Raw genomic sequence first — 21,980 nt, forward strand, 5'->3', positions numbered from 1 at the left:
TCTGGTAGTACATCAATCAGGACATTGCCCTTATGGATAATTCATAAAAATATCTTGACCTGTATGCTATGGCCACCAGCTACAACAAACCTGCACCATATCCATGCTCATTTCAATCAACCATCTGAATCTCAGCCGTGCTTCAGCCAATCCTCATCAAATTTGACGGCCTAATGTAGTAAGGGACCTCAGACAGACCCTCCAATATTGGTGCCAATCGGTCAAACAGGGGCGCTACAGCCACTGTCCATATATGTCTAAGACCCACCTTAGCAAATTCAGCTGAAATGTCCTTATTTCTCATAAAACCTTGAAAGAATTGTTACCTTTCCCTTCACCTGAGTCCATATTTTTTATTCACTTTCATTTTTCACCAATTTGCCTCATAGAACATTATCAGACTTAATTTACACATAAGAAGGCCTGAAAGTATTGAATACAATTTCTAAAATGGAGCGCTGACTCCACCTGCTGGCCACACTGTTTCCATGCCTATTTCATTCAAATAGCTATATCTCTGGCATGCTTCATCCAATCCTCACAAAATTTGATGCACGGCTGTGTTACTAGACTGCCTCAGCCAAGCTGCAAAAGACCTTCCAAGTTTGGTGGCAATCAGTCAAACGGGGGCACTACAGCCACTGTCATAATATGTCTAAGACCAACCTTGGTTAATGCAGCTGAAATCTGCTTATTGTTTATTTAAAAATTAAAATATTAATCACCTTAACCTTCATCTAAGTCCATATTTTTAATCTGCTTATATTCTCCTGCCATTTGACTTTTACAAATCTTTCAAACTTTAATCTTTCTTCAGGCTGTGTACACTACAGCAATTACAATTTTATAATAAATTGGCCAGCAGGTGGAGTCAGCGCTCCATTTCAATAATGCCTTCAATACTTTTAGCCTTTCTCCTGTCTAAATATACATCCTAGAATAGCATACAGCATGATATTACTGCTGTTACATGTCACACTCCCGCAACTCAGCACTTTGTTAAGAATATGCAACACAGCCTATGTTTACACAGGCAGTATAAAAAAGCAACTATGTAATATCTACACTTACCAGACCAGGTATGAAGGTCCCTAAATCTACCAACTAGTCAGGCCATCTGACCCAAAACATGTATTAAGTCAGGCTAAGGCACTCCACCACAGGGTTCTACATTCTGTCCTGCATTTGCTGACCTGTTAGACCGATACTAACTAGTCTATATCCTGATTTCTACCTACTACTCAGACTATCTCACCAAAACATTACATTCAGTCAGGTTCAGGCACTACACCACAGGGTCCTACATTCTGTCCTACATTTCCTGACCTGTTAGACGGACACTCAACAATCTCCATCCTGATTTCTACCTTCTACTCAAACCATCTGTTGTCCTACCTGTCCTACCTGTCCTACTTGTCATACCCTTTGGACCCTTCAGTAACTGCCTGCAGTTTCTAGTTATTAAGGGTCCAAAGGACGAAGTCCTTATGGACCATTATTGTTTTTCTTAGGATTATTATTATTAAGGGTCCAAAGCATGAAATGCTTATGGACCATTATTGTTTTTCTTAGGATTATTATTATTATTATTATTATTATTATTATTATTATTATTATTATTATTTTTTTCCTGCCCTAAAACTGAATGTACAGCCTAAACCGTAAGAGCTAGACCAACCAAACTTGGTAAGATGATGTCAATTCCTACCCGCTACTCAGATTCTCTGACCCAGTCCTGTCAGCCAGATGGGGGCGCTCTAGCGCCCCTCAACGCGTTTCAGTCCATATCTCCTGTCCTATTAGTCCTACAATTGAATTTATTTTTTCTGCTGATACAGACAGCTTTGCTCTACCAACTTGCCATTTGGACTATGAAGCTCCACCTACTTAGATTTTTTGCTAATTTGCATAATTTGTGAAACTGACTTCTGCCTTCAAGTCCTACACTATTGGACCAAATCAGACAAATGAGGTGTCAAACCGATCAGTCCACTGACCTGATCAAAAGCTGTTCAAGAAAGTCTGACATTTGTCTATTTTATGGCCACTAGCCACGCCCAAATCGCACCTAAATTTGGCCTATTTCACTCTGACTGCTATAACTTCTCCATACCTTTGCCTACCTGAACCAAACTTACAATCCAACGTCCCTGCTCTATTATGGGGTGACCATACAATGCAGCCCACATTTCGTCAATAGGGGGCGCTACAACTAAAAACTGCTGATATCTCCTGACTGCTTTGACCAATCTAATTGAAATTTGGCAGATATGTACTACGTACAAGCCTGAGGTCAGACAAGTATCATGGCAGTCATTAGTTGTAAAATCTTGGCCACCATTAGCCAATCAAAATCAACCAGCCATTTGACTGGCTAAACAATGAGCAATCCAAACCAAATTTGGGTTCTACATTTGTACTCTGACCCTGAACCCACCCTGCAATGGACATGTCAGTCTGCCATATGGGGGCGCTACAGCACATTTCTGCCTATTTCTCCTGAACTGTTAATTATAAAATTGACAATTGTTGTTTACGCTATCCACTAGCTCATGACAAATTTAATGACATAAAGAACTTCATCATATCTCTTGCCATTTTTGCGTATTTTGTAAAAGTCTTAAAACAGTACTTTTTCTTAACCTCCTTGGATTTTCACCAAACCTTCATATTTCTGTGATCATTTTAATCAGGAGACAGTCCTTATTAAGAAATATTAACAAAATCTGAAACTTTCCATGTGGTATGGCCACCAGCCACACCCAAACCATACTGGTGCCACACCCATTTCAATCAGACAGCTATATCTGAGGCGTGCCTCAGCCAATCATCACGAAACTTAAATATATATTGTAGGACATTACTGGGGAAGGGCCCTCCAATTTTCATGCCAATCAGTCAAACAGGGGCACTACAGCAATATAACATGTCTGTATAAACCTGCAAAATCAGTTCAAGTTACATTGTTGTCATTTTTGATAAAGTGATATATTACTCGTTAAAATCTTTTGTCCTGCAAGTTCTGTTAGTCATGTTAAATCAAGATAGTCCATAATAGTCATTTGAATTACCTTGTGATATTTAAAAACTTAATAAATAACATATTACTATAACTACTACAATGTCTAGCCAAAGTAGGTCTTTCTGGTAGTAGATCAATCAGGACACTGCCCTTATGTATAATTTATAAAGATAGCTTCACCTGCCTGTACAGTATGGCCACCAGCCACACTGAACCTACCACATTTCCATGCTCATTTCAATCAAACAGCTAAATATGAGGTATACTTCATATGATCTTCACGAAATTTGACCCACTAATGTACCACTGCACCTCAGACAGACCCTCCAAATTTGGTGCCGATCAGTCAAATGGGGGCGCTACAGCTAATGTGCATATATGTGTAAGACCCACCTTAGCAAATTCAGCTGAAATGTCCTTATTTCTCATCAAATATTCAAAGATTTGTTCCCTTTCCCTTCAACTAGGTCCATATTTTTAATTTTTGTTCATTTTTCACCCATTTGCCTCATAGAACATTATCAGACTTCATTTACACATGAGAAGGCCTAAAAGTTTTAAATAGCATTTCTAAAATGGAGTGTTGACTCCACCTGCTGGCCAAATGATTTCCATGCCCATTTCAATCAAACAGTTATATCTCTGGCATGCTTCATCCAATCCTAACAAAATTTGATTCCCTTCTGTATCAGTGGACTACAGACAGACCTTCCAAGTTTGGTGGCGATCAGTCAAACGGGAGCCATACAACCACTGTCGTAGTATGTCTAATACGTACCTTTGGTAATTCAGCTGAAATATCCTTCATAATACTTTCAAACAATTGTTACCTTTCCCTTCACCTGCGTCCATATTTTTAATTTCCTTTCAATTTTCACCAATTTGCCTTATACAACATTATCAGACTTCATTTACAAATGAGGTCAGAAAGCATTTAATATCATTTCTAAAATGGAGCGCTGACTCCACCTGCTGGCCACAACATTTCCATTCCCATTTCATTCAAACAGCTAAATCTCAGGCATGCTTCATCCGATCCTTACAAAATTTGATTCACTTCTGTATGACTGGACTACAGACAGATCTTCCAAGTTTGGTGGCGATCAGTCAATCTGGAGCGGTACAGCCACTGTCCTAGTATGTCTAATACCTACCTTGGCTAATTCAGCTGAAATATCCTTCATAATACTTTCAAGGAATTAACTTTCCCTTCACCTCAGTCCATATTTTTAAGCTCCTTTCATTTTTCTGCTATTTGACTTATAGAAAATTATCAGATTTTATTTATAAGCCAGGCAGTATATATTGCAGATTTTTCGCTTTTTTTGTATTAAATTGGCCAGTAGGTGGAGATGGTGCTCTATTTATATTGCACTTTTTTGGATTTTTTTTTTATAGATTCGCCAGCAGGTGCAGTTCGTCCTCTATTTCATTAATGCCATTAAATTCTTTTAGGGCTTCTTATGTCTAGAAGAATACTTTATAAATGTAGTAAGCCACTGTTGTTTTGAATATACAAGACGGCATGTGTTCACTGAGGTAGTATAAAGTAAGCTTAACTTGTATGATCCAGACTTAAAATATTAGGTATGCAGGTGCCTATTTCTACCGACTACTTAGACCATCTGACACAAACCATACATTGTCTTGGGCTGAGGCACTTCACCAAAGGGTTCTATATTTTATCCTATATTGGTGTACTAAGGCTGCTTCTGCTAATGGCAGTAGTCAAACTGCCACACCAGGGACTGCATGCATACAGCAGGCTAATGTTATACATTATGGCGATTTACTATATAATGTCATTATATTGTAGTATGTTTTTCCTTAAATGTTGCTCAGGACATTGTAATACTTTTTATATGTATATTTCCTTTACTGCCTGTTTCACCTACGGTAATTGAAATGTATTATGACATTTACATGTGTATTTAACATGCTTAAGAATGATGACTGTATTAATAATTATAATATTTATTATTACTAATTAGAGACATAATGGAAAACACATTATACACATTGTAAAATTGCAATTAAATACATCTGTCTTAGCCAAACATTTAGGTTTGTGTCATTGTTTGAGGAGGCTGAAAAAGTACATTGAGACCACAATAGTTGAGCCAGCACAATTGACATAATACTTCGCATATGATGTGCATACCATTCTTACATAAACAGTGTATAAAGACCACAAAAGTGTGATAGAAGCACGAATATATATATAATATAAAACTTGCAACATGGCAATATTCTTTTCAATATAAAATTTATTGTAAGTCAACACAGGCATCACAAAGCTGGACCGTTATTTTGACATCAATTTAATCATGGTATCATGACTGTAAATTATGTAACATATTATGTAGTACAGAACTGTTACAACACATCATTAATGTTTTGTTATTGCACAGTAAAACTGAAAATAACTTAATAAATAATACAAAAAAAATTGTGAGACATCACAGCAATAAATATCCACAAGCAACAGCACATTTTACTGAAAGTACCTTTGCTGTCAGACTATAGTGTGTGGAGATGATTTCTGGTGCATTTCACTTCAGGTATCTGTTTGTAGTTCAAACTGTCTGTGTGCAGTCTCTGAGTTCTTTAGAGAACGCTTTGGTTGTCGAAAAAATTGGCGCAGGGAAACTTGATGTGGTGAGTATGGAGTCACTGATATGAAGATAAGGCACTGGAAAAGAGAGTAAAACCAGAAAGCTGCATGTTCATAGTAGCATTTCTTATTTTCTGACTAATTAAATGCATTGGCTATCAGTTACAGTCTGTACTTCATTTCCAATTTAGCCACTGTCCTAATATATTTAAGACTAACCTTGGTTAATGCAGCTGACAACTACTTATTGTTCATTTAAACATTTAAATATTAATCACCTTTCCCTTCATCTAAGCCGATATTTTTAATCTGGTTATATATTACAGCCATTTGACTGTTAGAAATCTATCAAACTTCAATGTTTCTTCACACTGTGTACATTGCAGCAATTGCAATTTCTTTGAACAGCTAATCACCACATTTCCCTTCTGTTTCTCATCTACCATTTTCCATTTATCGTACCTTAATCAACATTTCTACGGTAATGTTTAAATGTCAGGTATCATCTTATCATAGTAGCATTTTATAATTTCTGACTATTTAAATGCATTAACCATCAGTTACAATCTGTACTTCATTTGCAATTTAGCCTCAGTCTTAATATGTCTAAGACCAACCTTGGTTAATGCAGCTGACATCTCCTTATTGTTTATTTAAACATTTAAATATTAATCACCTTTCCCTTTATCTAAGTCTATATTTTTTATCTGCTTATATATTACTGCCATTTAACTTTTAGAAATCTGTCAAACTTCAATGTTACTTCAGCCTGTGTACACTGTAGCAATTGCAATATTTCTCCAAACAGCTACTGACCACATTTCCCTTCTGTTTCTCATCTACCATTTTCTCTTTATCGTACCTTGATGAACTTTTCTACGGTAATGTTAAAATGTTACGTATCATCATCTCATAGTATCATTTCCTATTCTCTGACTATTTAAATTCATTGGCCATCAGTTACAGTCTGTACTTCATTTACAATAATTAGTGAACTTCTAATTTTATGCCATTCACTTCATTCCTCTTCATTGCTTCTTTCCATTAGCTTTGGACCCGATTGTCACTGCTTGCAGTTATCTTTATTATTATTATTATTATTTTTCTGCCCTAAAACTGAATGTACAGCCTAAACTGTAAGAGCTAGACCAACCAAACTTGGTCAGATGATGTCAATTCCTACCCACTACTCAGGTTGTCCTACCCAGTCCTGCCAGCCAGATGGGGGCGCCTTAGCGCCCCCCAACACGTTTCGGTCGATATCTCCTGTCCTGTTAGACCTACAATCGAAATTCTTTGTTCTACATATACAGACAGCAAAGCCCTACCAACTTGCCATTTGGACTATGAAGCTCCGCCTACTTAGATTTTTTGCTAATTTGCATAATTTGCCAATCCTACTTTTTCCTTAAAGTCCTGGCTTGTCCTACCAAATCAGACAAATGAGGTGTCAGACGAATCAGAATTCTCTGCTGATCAAGAATTATCCACAAAATTCAGACATTTTTATATCCTACGGCCATTAGCCACGCCCAAACAATGTCCAAATTTGGCCCGTTTTGGTCTGACGGCTATAACTTGGCCGTGCCTTGGCCTACCTTGACCAAATTTGAAATGCTACCTCCCTACACCATTCTGGGGACACGGTCCGAGGCGGGCCGCATTTCGTCAATAGGGGGCGCTACAACTAAAAACTGGCAATATCTCCTGACTGCCTTTGCCAATCTAACTGAAATTTGGTAGATATGTACTAGGAAGCAGCCTGTGGTCAGTCACCTACAATGGCAGTAATTATTCCTTAAAGAGTGGCCGCCATCAGCCAATCAAAATCAAGCAGGCATTTCACAGGCTTCTCAATGACCAATCTAAATCAAATTTGGGTGATACATTTGTGCTCTGACCCTCTGCCTAAACTGTAAAGGACACCTCACTCGGCCAGATGGGGGCGCAACAGTGACAACTTTTGCATTTCTGCCTATTTCTCGAGAACGGTGAAGCCTACAATCGACATTTCTTGCCAGGTCAATTCAGTACGACATGCCAAATCAAACAACATGTAGAACTTGCTTCTGCATCTTTGCGTTTTTGCATAATTCATATTGGTCTGAAAACAAGACATTTCGTTAACCTCCTAGGATTTTCACCAAACCTACACAAATCTGGTATCATTTAAATCAGGAGACAGTCATAATAAATAATTCATAAAAAAAATCATAAACTTTCCATGAGGTATAGTCACCAGCCACACACAAACCATACAGGTGCCATGCCCAATTCAATCAGACAGCTATATCTCAGGCCTGCCTCAGCCAATCATCACCAAACTTTAATATATCCTGTAGAATAGTAGTCCGGAAGGGCCCTCCAAATTTGGTGCCGATCGGTCAAACGGGGGCGCTACAACAACATAACATGTCTGTATAAACCTTGAAAATCAGTTCAACTTACATTTATCTCATTTCTGTTCTAGTGACATGTTACTGGTTAAAATATTTTGTACTGCCAGTTCTGTGAGTCATGCCAAATCAAGACATATGCAATGCCCAATGATAGTCATTTTCATTCCCTTGTGATGTTTAAAAACTTAATAAATAACATATTACTGTAACTTCTACAATGTTCAGCCCAAGTAGGTCATTCTGGTAGTACATCAATCAGGACATTGCCATTATGGATAATTCATAAAAATATCTTAACCTGTACGCTATGGCCACCAGCTACAACAAACCTGCACCATATCCATGCTCATTTCAATCAACCATCTAAAGCTCAGCTGTGCTTCAGCCAATCCTCATCAAATTTGACGGCCTAATGTAGTAAGGGACCTCAGACAGACCCTCCAATTTTGGTTCCAATCGGTCAAATGGGGGCGCTACAGCCACTGTCCATATATTTCTAAGACCCACCTTAGCAAATTCAGCTGAAATGTCCTTATTTCTCATAAAACCTTGAAAGAATTGTTACCTTTCCCTTCACCTGAGTCCATATTTCTTATTCACTTTCATTTTTCACCGATTTGCCTCATAGAACATTATCAGACTTAATTTACACATAAGAAGGCCTGAAAGTATTGAATACAATTTCTAAAATGGAGCGCTGACTCCACCTGCTGGCCACACTGTTTCCATGCCCATTTCATTAAAATAGCTATATCTCTGGCATGCTTCATCCAATCCTCACAAAATTTGACGCACATCTGTGTTACTAGACTTCAGAAAGACCTTCCAAGTTTGGTGGCAATCGGTCAAACGGGGGCACTACAGCCACTGTCCTAATATGTCTAAGACCAACCTTGGTTAATGCAGCTGAAATCTGCTTATCGTTTATTTAAAAATTAAAAAATTAATCACCTTTCCCTTCATCTAAGTCCATATTTTTAATCTGCTTATATTTTCCTGCCATTTGACTTTTACAAATCTTTCAAACTTCAATCTTTCTTCAGGCTGTGTACACTGCAGCAATTACAATTTTATAATAAATTGGCCAGCAGGTGGAGTCAGCGCTCCATTTCAATAATGCCTTCAATACTTTTAGCCTTTCTCCTGTCTAAATGTATAACCTAGAATATGATACAGCATGATATTACTGCTGTTACATGTCACAATACGCAACTCAGCACTTTGTTAAGAATATGCAACACAGCCTATGTTTACACAGGCAGTATAAAAAAGAAAACTCTGTAATATCTAGACTTACCAGACCAGGTATGAAGGTCCCTAAATCTACCAACTAGTCAGGCCATCTGACCCAAACCATGCATTCAGTCAGGCTAAGGCACTCCACCACAGGGTTCTACATTCTGTCCTACATTTGCTGACCTGTTAGACCGATACTAACTAATCTATATCCTGATTTCTACCTACTACTGAGACCATCTGACCAAAACAATGCATTCAGTCAGGTTCAGGCACTACACCACAGGGTTCTACATTCTGTCCTACATTTCCTGACCTGTTAGACCGACACTCAACAATCTACATCATGATTTCTACCTTCTACTCAAACCATCTGACCTAAACAAGTTCTGTTCTGTCTGACATCTGCTGACCTGTAGTTCTGTCTGACTTTTTAGTATCCTCCTCTACGGTTTGCCCTACATCTCCTGTCACATTAGAGCTACGCTAAATCTCCATCCTGTTATGGCAGTCTAATTGTTGCCCGGTCAATTAAGTACGACATGCCAAATCAAACAACATGTAGAACTTGCTTCTGCATCTTTGCGTTTTTGCATAATTCATATTGGTCTGAAAACAAGACATTTCGTTAACCTCCTAGGATTTTCACCAAACCTACACAAATCTGGTATCATTTAAATCAGGAGACAGTCATAATAAATAATTCATAAAAAAATCATAAACTTTCCATGAGGTATAGTCACCAGCCACACACAAACCATACAGGTGCCATGCCCAATTCAATCAGACAGCTATATCTCAGGCCTGCCTCAGCCAATCATCACCAAACTTTAATATATCCTGTAGAATAGTAGTCCGGAAGGGCCCTCCAAATTTGGTGCCGATCGGTCAAACGGGGGCGCTACAACAATATAACATGTCTGTATAAACCTTGAAAATCAGTTCAACTTACATTTATCTCATTTCTGTTCTAGTGACATATTACTGGTTAAAATATTTTGTACTGCCAGTTCTGTGAGTCATGCCAAATCAAGACATATGCAATGCCCAATGATAGTCATTTTCATTCCCTTGTGATGTTTAATAACTTAATAAATAACATATTACTGTAACTTCTACAATATCCAGCCCAAGTAGGTCATTCTGGTAGTACATCAATCAGGACATTGCCCTTATGGATAATTCATAAAAATATCTTGACCTGTATGCTATGGCCACCAGCTACAACAAACCTGCACCATATCCATGCTCATTTCAATCAACCATCTGAATCTCAGCCGTGCTTCAGCCAATCCTCATCAAATTTGACGGCCTAATGTAGTAAGGGACCTCAGACAGACCCTCCAATATTGGTGCCAATCGGTCAAACAGGGGCGCTACAGCCACTGTCCATATATGTCTAAGACCCACCTTAGCAAATTCAGCTGAAATGTCCTTATTTCTCATAAAACCTTGAAAGAATTGTTACCTTTCCCTTCACCTGAGTCCATATTTTTTATTCACTTTCATTTTTCACCAATTTGCCTCATAGAACATTATCAGACTTAATTTACACATAAGAAGGCCTGAAAGTATTGAATACAATTTCTAAAATGGAGCGCTGACTCCACCTGCTGGCCACACTGTTTCCATGCCTATTTCATTCAAATAGCTATATCTCTGGCATGCTTCATCCAATCCTCACAAAATTTGATGCACGGCTGTGTTACTAGACTGCCTCAGCCAAGCTGCAAAAGACCTTCCAAGTTTGGTGGCAATCAGTCAAACGGGGGCACTACAGCCACTGTCATAATATGTCTAAGACCAACCTTGGTTAATGCAGCTGAAATCTGCTTATTGTTTATTTAAAAATTAAAATATTAATCACCTTAACCTTCATCTAAGTCCATATTTTTAATCTGCTTATATTCTCCTGCCATTTGACTTTTACAAATCTTTCAAACTTTAATCTTTCTTCAGGCTGTGTACACTACAGCAATTACAATTTTATAATAAATTGGCCAGCAGGTGGAGTCAGCGCTCCATTTCAATAATGCCTTCAATACTTTTAGCCTTTCTCCTGTCTAAATATACATCCTAGAATAGCATACAGCATGATATTACTGCTGTTACATGTCACACTCCCGCAACTCAGCACTTTGTTAAGAATATGCAACACAGCCTATGTTTACACAGGCAGTATAAAAAAGCAACTATGTAATATCTACACTTACCAGACCAGGTATGAAGGTCCCTAAATCTACCAACTAGTCAGGCCATCTGACCCAAAACATGTATTAAGTCAGGCTAAGGCACTCCACCACAGGGTTCTACATTCTGTCCTGCATTTGCTGACCTGTTAGACCGATACTAACTAGTCTATATCCTGATTTCTACCTACTACTCAGACTATCTCACCAAAACATTACATTCAGTCAGGTTCAGGCACTACACCACAGGGTCCTACATTCTGTCCTACATTTCCTGACCTGTTAGACGGACACTCAACAATCTCCATCCTGATTTCTACCTTCTACTCAAACCATCTGTTGTCCTACCTGTCCTACCTGTCCTACTTGTCATACCCTTTGGACCCTTCAGTAACTGCCTGCAGTTTCTAGTTAAGGGTCCAAAGGACGAAGTCCTTATGGACCATTATTGTTTTTCTTAGGATTTTTCTCTTTTATTATTATTATTATTATTATTTTTCGCGCCCTAAAACTGAATGCACAGCCTAAACCGTAAGTGCTAGACCAACCAAAATTGGTAATATGATGTCAATTCCTACCCGCTACTCAGATTCTCTGACCCAGGCCTGTCAGCCAGATGGGGGCGCTCTAGCGCCCCCCAACGCGTTTCAATCCATAGCTCCTGTCCTATTAGTCCTATAATTGAAATTATTTTTTCTGCTGATACAGACAGCTTTGCTCTACCAACTTGCTATTTGGACTATGAAGCTCCGCCTACTTAGATTTTTTGCTAATTTGCATAATTTGTGAAACTGACTTCTGCCTTCAAGTCCTACAATATTGGACCAAATCAGACAAATGAGGTGTCAAACCGATCAGTCCACTTAGCTGATCAAAATAGATTCAAGAAAGTCTGACATTTGTCTATTTTATGGCCACTACCCATGCCCAAATCCCACCTAAATTTGGCCTATTTCAGTCTGAATGCTATAACTTCTCCATACCTTAGCCTACCTGAACCAAACTTACAATCCAACCTCCCTGCTCTATCATGGGGTCAACATACAATGCGGCCCACATTTCGTCAATAGGGGGCGCTACAACTAATAACTGCCAATATCTCCTGAATGCCTTAACCAATCTAATTGAAATTTGGCAGATATGTACTATGTACAAGCCTGAGGTCAGAGAAGTAAAATGGCAGTCATTAGTTGTAAAATCCTGGCCACCATTAGCCAATCAAAATCAAGCAGCCATTTGACCAGCTAAACAATGAGCAATCCAAACCAAATTTTGGTTATACATTTGTATTGTGACCCTGAGCCCACCCTGTAAAGGACATGTCAATCTGCCATATGGGGGCGCTACAGCACATTTCTGCCTATTTCTCCTGAACTGTTAATTATAAAATTGACAATTGTTGCTTAAGCTATCCACTAGCTCATGACAAATTTAATCGTATAAAGAACTTCATCATATCTCTTGCCATTTTTGCCTATTTTGTAAAAGTCTTAAAACAGTACTTTTTTCTTATCCTCCTAGGATTTTCACCAAACCTACACAAATCTGGTATCATTTAAATCAGGAGACAGTCCCTATATAAAATTATTAAAAAAATCATAAACTTTCCATGAGGTATGGCCACCAGCCACACCCAAACCATAGTGGTGCCACACCCATTTCAATCAGACAGCTATATCTCAGGCCTGCCTCAACCAATCATCATCAAACTTAAATATATAATGTAGGATATTACTGGAGAAGGGCCCTCCAAATTTGGTGCCGATCAGTCAAACGGGGGTGCTACAGCAATATAACATCACTGTATAAACTGCAAAATCAGCTCAACTTACATTTATCTCATTTTTGATCCAGTGACATATTACTGGTTAAAATCTTTTGCCCTGCAAGTTCTGTGAGTCATGTCAAATCAAGAAATATGCAATGTCCCATGATAGTCATTTGCATTCCCTTGTCATATTTAAAAACTTAATAAATAACATATTACTGTAACTACTGCAATGTCCATCCTAAGTAGGTCAATCTGGTAGTATAAAAATCAGGACACTGCCCATATGTATAATTTATAAAGATAACTTCACTTGCCTGTACAGTATAGCCACCAGCCACACTGAACCTACAGCATTTCCATGATCATTTCAATCAAACAGCTAAATCAGAGGAATACTTCATCTGATCATCACCAAATTTGACCCACTAATGTACCACTGCACCTCAGACAGACCGTCCAAATTTGGTGCTGATCGGTCAAATGGGGGCGTGACAGCCACTGTCCATATATGTGTAAGACCCACCTTAGCAGATTCAGCTGAAATGTCCTTATTCCTCATGAAACCTTCAAATAATTGTTACCTTTCCCTTCAGCTGAGTCCATATTTTTAATTTCCTTTCATTTTTCACCAATTTGCCTTATACAACATTATCAGACTTCATTTACAAATGAGAAGGTCAGAAAGCATTTAATATCATTTCTAAAATGGAGCGCTGACTCCACCTGCTGGCCACACCATTTCCATTCCCATTTCATTCAAACAGCTAAATCTCAGGCATGCTTCATCCGATCCTTACAAAATTTGATTCACTACCTTGGGTAATTCAGCTGAAATATCCTTCATAATACTTTCAAGGAATTAACTTTCCCTTCACCTCAGTCCATATTTTTAAGCTCCTTTCATTTTTCTGCTATTTGACTCATAGAAAATTATCAGATTTTATTTATAAGCCAGGCAGTATATATTGCAGATTTTTCGCTTTTTTGTATTAAATTGGCCAGTAGGTGGAGATGGTGCTCTATTTATATTGCAGTTTTTTAGATTTTTTTTTATAGATTAGCCAGCAGGTGTAGTTCGTCCTGTATTTCATTAATGGCATTAAATTCTTTCAGGGCTTCTTATGTCTAGAATACTTTACAAATGCAATAAGCCAGTTGTTTTTTTTAATATACAAGACAGCATGTGTTCACTGAGGTACTATAAAGTAAGCTTAACTTGTATGATCTAGACTTAAAATATTAGGTATGCAGGTGCCTATTTCTACCGTCTACTTAGACCATCTGACACAAAAAACAAATTCTTTTGGGCTGAGGCACTTCAGCAAATGGTTATATATTGTATCTTATATTGTTGTACTAAGGCTGCTTCTGCTAATGGCAGTAGTCAAACTGCCACACCAGGGACTGCATGCTACCAATTATCAAATGTAGCGCTAACTCCACCTGCTGGCCTCACTATTTCCATACCGAATTCATCAAGTCTGCTAAACCTCATTGATACTTCATCGAATTCGCACAAAATTTGACTCACTTCTGTAGCACTGGACTATGAATAGACCATCTAACTTTGGTGACATTCGGTTAAATGGGGGCGCTTCTGCCACTGTCAAAATGTATTAATAGTTAATGCAGCTGAAATTTATTTTTCATCAAACCTTCAAAGATTATTGACATTTTCATTTCATTTCACTTTTAGAAATGTATCAAAGTTCAGAGATACTTCAGGCTGTGTACAGTGCAACAATTGCAATTTCTTCCAACAGCTAGTCACCACATGTCCCTTCTGTTTCTGATCTACCCTCTTCCGTTTATCGTACCTTAATCAACATATCAAAGTCAATGTTCAAAATATCAGGTATTATCTTATCATAGAAGCATTTTCTACTTTTTCTGACTATTTAAAAACATTGGCCATCAGTTACAGTCTGTACTTCATTTCCAATTTAGCCAATGTCATAACATGTCTAAGACCAACCTTCGATAATGCAGCTGAAATTAGCTTATTTCTCATGAAATATTAAAAATTAATCATCTTTCCCCTCATCTCAGTCCATATTATTAAATTGCTTTCATTTTCCAGCCATTTCACTTTTAGAAATCTATCAAACTTCAGTGATGTACACTGCAGCAATTTCAATTTTTTCCAACAACTAGTCACCACATGTCCGTTCTTTCTCATCTACCATTTTCCTACTTTCTGTCTATTTAAATGCATTGGCCATCCGTTACAGTCTGTACTTCATTTCCAATTTAGCCACCGTCATAATATGTCTAAGACCAACCTTGGTTAATGCAGCTGACATCTCCTTATTGTTTATTTAAACATTTAAATATTAATCACCTTTCCCTTCATCTAAGTCCATATTTTTAATCTCATATATTACTGCCATTTAACTTTTAGAAATCTATCAAACTTCAATGTTACTTCAGCCTATGTACACTGCAGCAATTGCAATATTTCTCCAACAACTAGTCACCACATATCCCTTCTATTTCTCATCTACCCTTTTCCCTTTATTGTACCTTGATAAACATTTCTACAGTAATGTTCAAATGTTAGTTATCATCTCATAGTAGCATTTCCTATTTTCTGATTATTTAAATGCATTGCTCATCAATTACAGTCTGTACTTCATTTACAATAATTAGTGAACTTCTAATCTTATGCCATTCACTTCATTCCTCTTCATTGCTTCTGTCCATTTGCTTTGGACCCGATTGTCACTGCTTGCAGTTATCTTTATTATTATTTTTCTGCCCTAAAACTGAATGTACAGCCTAAACTGTAAGAGCTAGACCAACCAAACTTGGTCAGATGATGTCAATTCCTACCCACTACTCAGGTTGTCCTACCCAGTCCTGCCAGCCAGATGGGGGCGCCTTAGCGCCCCCCAACACGTTTCGGTCGATATCTCCTGTCCTGTTAGACCTACAATCGAAATTCTTTGTTCTACATATACAGACAGCAAAGCCCTACCAACTTGCCATTTGGACTATGAAGCTCCGCCTACTTAGATTTTTTGCTAATTTGCATAATTTGCCAATCCTACTTTTTCCTTAAAGTCCTGGCTTGTCCTACCAAATCAGACAAATGAGGTGTCAGACGAATCAGAATTCTCTGCTGATCAAGAATTATCCACAAAATTCAGACATTTTTATATCCTACGGCCATTAGCCACGCCCAAACAATGTCCAAATTTGGCCCGTTTTGGTCTGACGGCTATAACTTGGCCGTGCCTTGGCCTACCTTGACCAAATTTGAAATGCTACCTCCCTACACCATTCTGGGGACACGGTCCGAGGCGGGCCGCATTTCGTCAATAGGGGGCGCTACAACTAAAAACTGGCAATATCTCCTGACTGCCTTTGCCAATCTAACTGAAATTTGGTAGATATGTACTAGGAAGCAGCCTGTGGTCAGTCACCTACAATGGCAGTAATTATTCCTTAAAGAGTGGCCGCCATCAGCCAATCAAAATCAAGCAGGCATTTCACAGGCTTCTCAATGACCAATCTAAATCAAATTTGGGTGATACATTTGTGCTCTGACCCTCTGCCTAAACTGTAAAGGACACCTCACTCGGCCAGATGGGGGCGCAACAGTGACAACTTTTGCATTTCTGCCTATTTCTCGAGAACGGTGAAGCCTACAATCGACATTTCTTGCCAGGTCAATTCAGTACGACATGCCAAATCAAACAACATGTAGAACTTGCTTCTGCATCTTTGCGTTTTTGCATAATTCATATTGGTCTGAAAACAAGACATTTCGTTAACCTCCTAGGATTTTCACCAAACCTACACAAATCTGGTATCATTTAAATCAGGAGACAGTCATAATAAATAATTCATAAAAAAAATCATAAACTTTCCATGAGGTATAGTCACCAGCCACACACAAACCATACAGGTGCCATGCCCAATTCAATCAGACAGCTATATCTCAGGCCTGCCTCAGCCAATCATCACCAAACTTTAATATATCCTGTAGAATAGTAGTCCGGAAGGGCCCTCCAAATTTGGTGCCGATCGGTCAAACGGGGGCGCTACAACAACATAACATGTCTGTATAAACCTTGAAAATCAGTTCAACTTACATTTATCTCATTTCTGTTCTAGTGACATGTTACTGGTTAAAATATTTTGTACTGCCAGTTCTGTGAGTCATGCCAAATCAAGACATATGCAATGCCCAATGATAGTCATTTTCATTCCCTTGTGATGTTTAAAAACTTAATAAATAACATATTACTGTAACTTCTACAATGTTCAGCCCAAGTAGGTCATTCTGGTAGTACATCAATCAGGACATTGCCATTATGGATAATTCATAAAAATATCTTAACCTGTACGCTATGGCCACCAGCTACAACAAACCTGCACCATATCCATGCTCATTTCAATCAACCATCTAAAGCTCAGCTGTGCTTCAGCCAATCCTCATCAAATTTGACGGCCTAATGTAGTAAGGGACCTCAGACAGACCCTCCAATTTTGGTTCCAATCGGTCAAATGGGGGCGCTACAGCCACTGTCCATATATTTCTAAGACCCACCTTAGCAAATTCAGCTGAAATGTCCTTATTTCTCATAAAACCTTGAAAGAATTGTTACCTTTCCCTTCACCTGAGTCCATATTTCTTATTCACTTTCATTTTTCACCGATTTGCCTCATAGAACATTATCAGACTTAATTTACACATAAGAAGGCCTGAAAGTATTGAATACAATTTCTAAAATGGAGCGCTGACTCCACCTGCTGGCCACACTGTTTCCATGCCCATTTCATTAAAATAGCTATATCTCTGGCATGCTTCATCCAATCCTCACAAAATTTGACGCACATCTGTGTTACTAGACTTCAGAAAGACCTTCCAAGTTTGGTGGCAATCGGTCAAACGGGGGCACTACAGCCACTGTCCTAATATGTCTAAGACCAACCTTGGTTAATGCAGCTGAAATCTGCTTATCGTTTATTTAAAAATTAAAAAATTAATCACCTTTCCCTTCATCTAAGTCCATATTTTTAATCTGCTTATATTTTCCTGCCATTTGACTTTTACAAATCTTTCAAACTTCAATCTTTCTTCAGGCTGTGTACACTGCAGCAATTACAATTTTATAATAAATTGGCCAGCAGGTGGAGTCAGCGCTCCATTTCAATAATGCCTTCAATACTTTTAGCCTTTCTCCTGTCTAAATGTATAACCTAGAATATGATACAGCATGATATTACTGCTGTTACATGTCACAATACGCAACTCAGCACTTTGTTAAGAATATGCAACACAGCCTATGTTTACACAGGCAGTATAAAAAAGAAAACTGTAATATCTAGACTTACCAGACCAGGTATGAAGGTCCCTAAATCTACCAACTAGTCAGGCCATCTGACCCAAACCATGCATTCAGTCAGGCTAAGGCACTCCACCACAGGGTTCTACATTCTGTCCTACATTTGCTGACCTGTTAGACCGATACTAACTAATCTATATCCTGATTTCTACCTACTACTGAGACCATCTGACCAAAACAATGCATTCAGTCAGGTTCAGGCACTACACCACAGGGTTCTACATTCTGTCCTACATTTCCTGACCTGTTAGACCGACACTCAACAATCTACATCATGATTTCTACCTTCTACTCAAACCATCTGACCTAAACAAGTTCTGTTCTGTCTGACATCTGCTGACCTGTAGTTCTGTCTGACTTTTTAGTATCCTCCTCTACGGTTTGCCCTACATCTCCTGTCACATTAGAGCTACGCTAAATCTCCATCCTGTTATGGCAGTCTAATTGTTGCCCGGTCAATTAAGTACGACATGCCAAATCAAACAACATGTAGAACTTGCTTCTGCATCTTTGCGTTTTTGCATAATTCATATTGGTCTGAAAACAAGACATTTCGTTAACCTCCTAGGATTTTCACCAAACCTACACAAATCTGGTATCATTTAAATCAGGAGACAGTCATAATAAATAATTCATAAAAAAATCATAAACTTTCCATGAGGTATAGTCACCAGCCACACACAAACCATACAGGTGCCATGCCCAATTCAATCAGACAGCTATATCTCAGGCCTGCCTCAGCCAATCATCACCAAACTTTAATATATCCTGTAGAATAGTAGTCCGGAAGGGCCCTCCAAATTTGGTGCCGATCGGTCAAACGGGGGCGCTACAACAATATAACATGTCTGTATAAACCTTGAAAATCAGTTCAACTTACATTTATCTCATTTCTGTTCTAGTGACATATTACTGGTTAAAATATTTTGTACTGCCAGTTCTGTGAGTCATGCCAAATCAAGACATATGCAATGCCCAATGATAGTCATTTTCATTCCCTTGTGATGTTTAATAACTTAATAAATAACATATTACTGTAACTTCTACAATATCCAGCCCAAGTAGGTCATTCTGGTAGTACATCAATCAGGACATTGCCCTTATGGATAATTCATAAAAATATCTTGACCTGTATGCTATGGCCACCAGCTACAACAAACCTGCACCATATCCATGCTCATTTCAATCAACCATCTGAATCTCAGCCGTGCTTCAGCCAATCCTCATCAAATTTGACGGCCTAATGTAGTAAGGGACCTCAGACAGACCCTCCAATATTGGTGCCAATCGGTCAAACAGGGGCGCTACAGCCACTGTCCATATATGTCTAAGACCCACCTTAGCAAATTCAGCTGAAATGTCCTTATTTCTCATAAAACCTTGAAAGAATTGTTACCTTTCCCTTCACCTGAGTCCATATTTTTTATTCACTTTCATTTTTCACCAATTTGCCTCATAGAACATTATCAGACTTAATTTACACATAAGAAGGCCTGAAAGTATTGAATACAATTTCTAAAATGGAGCGCTGACTCCACCTGCTGGCCACACTGTTTCCATGCCTATTTCATTCAAATAGCTATATCTCTGGCATGCTTCATCCAATCCTCACAAAATTTGATGCACGGCTGTGTTACTAGACTGCCTCAGCCAAGCTGCAAAAGACCTTCCAAGTTTGGTGGCAATCAGTCAAACGGGGGCACTACAGCCACTGTCATAATATGTCTAAGACCAACCTTGGTTAATGCAGCTGAAATCTGCTTATTGTTTATTTAAAAATTAAAATATTAATCACCTTAACCTTCATCTAAGTCCATATTTTTAATCTGCTTATATTCTCCTGCCATTTGACTTTTACAAATCTTTCAAACTTTAATCTTTCTTCAGGCTGTGTACACTACAGCAATTACAATTTTATAATAAATTGGCCAGCAGGTGGAGTCAGCGCTCCATTTCAATAATGCCTTCAATACTTTTAGCCTTTCTCCTGTCTAAATATACATCCTAGAATAGCATACAGCATGATATTACTGCTGTTACATGTCACACTCCCGCAACTCAGCACTTTGTTAAGAATATGCAACACAGCCTATGTTTACACAGGCAGTATAAAAAAGCAACTATGTAATATCTACACTTACCAGACCAGGTATGAAGGTCCCTAAATCTACCAACTAGTCAGGCCATCTGACCCAAAACATGTATTAAGTCAGGCTAAGGCACTCCACCACAGGGTTCTACATTCTGTCCTGCATTTGCTGACCTGTTAGACCGATACTAACTAGTCTATATCCTGATTTCTACCTACTACTCAGACTATCTCACCAAAACATTACATTCAGTCAGGTTCAGGCACTACACCACAGGGTCCTACATTCTGTCCTACATTTCCTGACCTGTTAGACGGACACTCAACAATCTCCATCCTGATTTCTACCTTCTACTCAAACCATCTGTTGTCCTACCTGTCCTACCTGTCCTACTTGTCATACCCTTTGGACCCTTCAGTAACTGCCTGCAGTTTCTAGTTATTATTATTATTATTATTATTATTATTATTATTCATGATCAAATTTCCCTTTGGGATAAATAAAGCATTCTTGAATTGAACTGGGATTTTAGTTCCTTCACCTTTCACTTTCTCAGCTCGCTTTTCGGAGGGAAGTTAATGTAGTTTTTATGAACAGTCTGAAAATGCCGCTCCATATTTCCCTTCTTCAGAATAGCGACGGTAGACTGACAGATGAAGTAAACGCACTTCGAATATGACATTGTAAAAAAAAATAACTTCTCCTTCCATTGCGTATGGAAGTGGTAGGTTTTTGGCTTCTTACTTTGTCCAGCTCTGCCATTCATTTTATACTCTTTTTTAAGTTTAGTAGAACTAAATTGGAGGCGACTAGAGTTTGGCAGCAGCTGGCGTGGTTGAACGCGTCATTCATCCTCTATTTTTTACGCGATCGACGTATTGGGCACCCCTGTCCTATGCTGATCTGCAATCAGATTTCCCAGCTGCAATCCTAGCATTAACCTATGTATAAATACAAATACAAAAGTTTTTCAGCGATTTGTGACAATCTGTGTGAATGGACAAAGCCTTCTGCCAATAGGGGTGACATATGCCTGTGAAAAGCAGACATACAGGATGTAAGAGCCTTGGCAAGACTTGTATTAATGTGATATAGCACAGAGTACAGCATAGGTACCCAAACAATAAAATCCACAATAGCAATCTGAACCACATTCATCTTGGGTTGCCATTTACCACTCAGATTGTGATTACCCAGAGGCATTGTAAGGCGTAAACTAAAATTAAAATTAGATATAAATTTACTCATTTTAATGGCCCACATAATAGTTATTGGTCTAAATTATGGTTTTTCATTACATCTTAG

This window comes from Paramormyrops kingsleyae, chromosome 8, assembly GCF_048594095.1.
Source record: "Paramormyrops kingsleyae isolate MSU_618 chromosome 8, PKINGS_0.4, whole genome shotgun sequence".
NCBI classification, from domain to species: domain Eukaryota; kingdom Metazoa; phylum Chordata; class Actinopteri; order Osteoglossiformes; family Mormyridae; genus Paramormyrops; species Paramormyrops kingsleyae.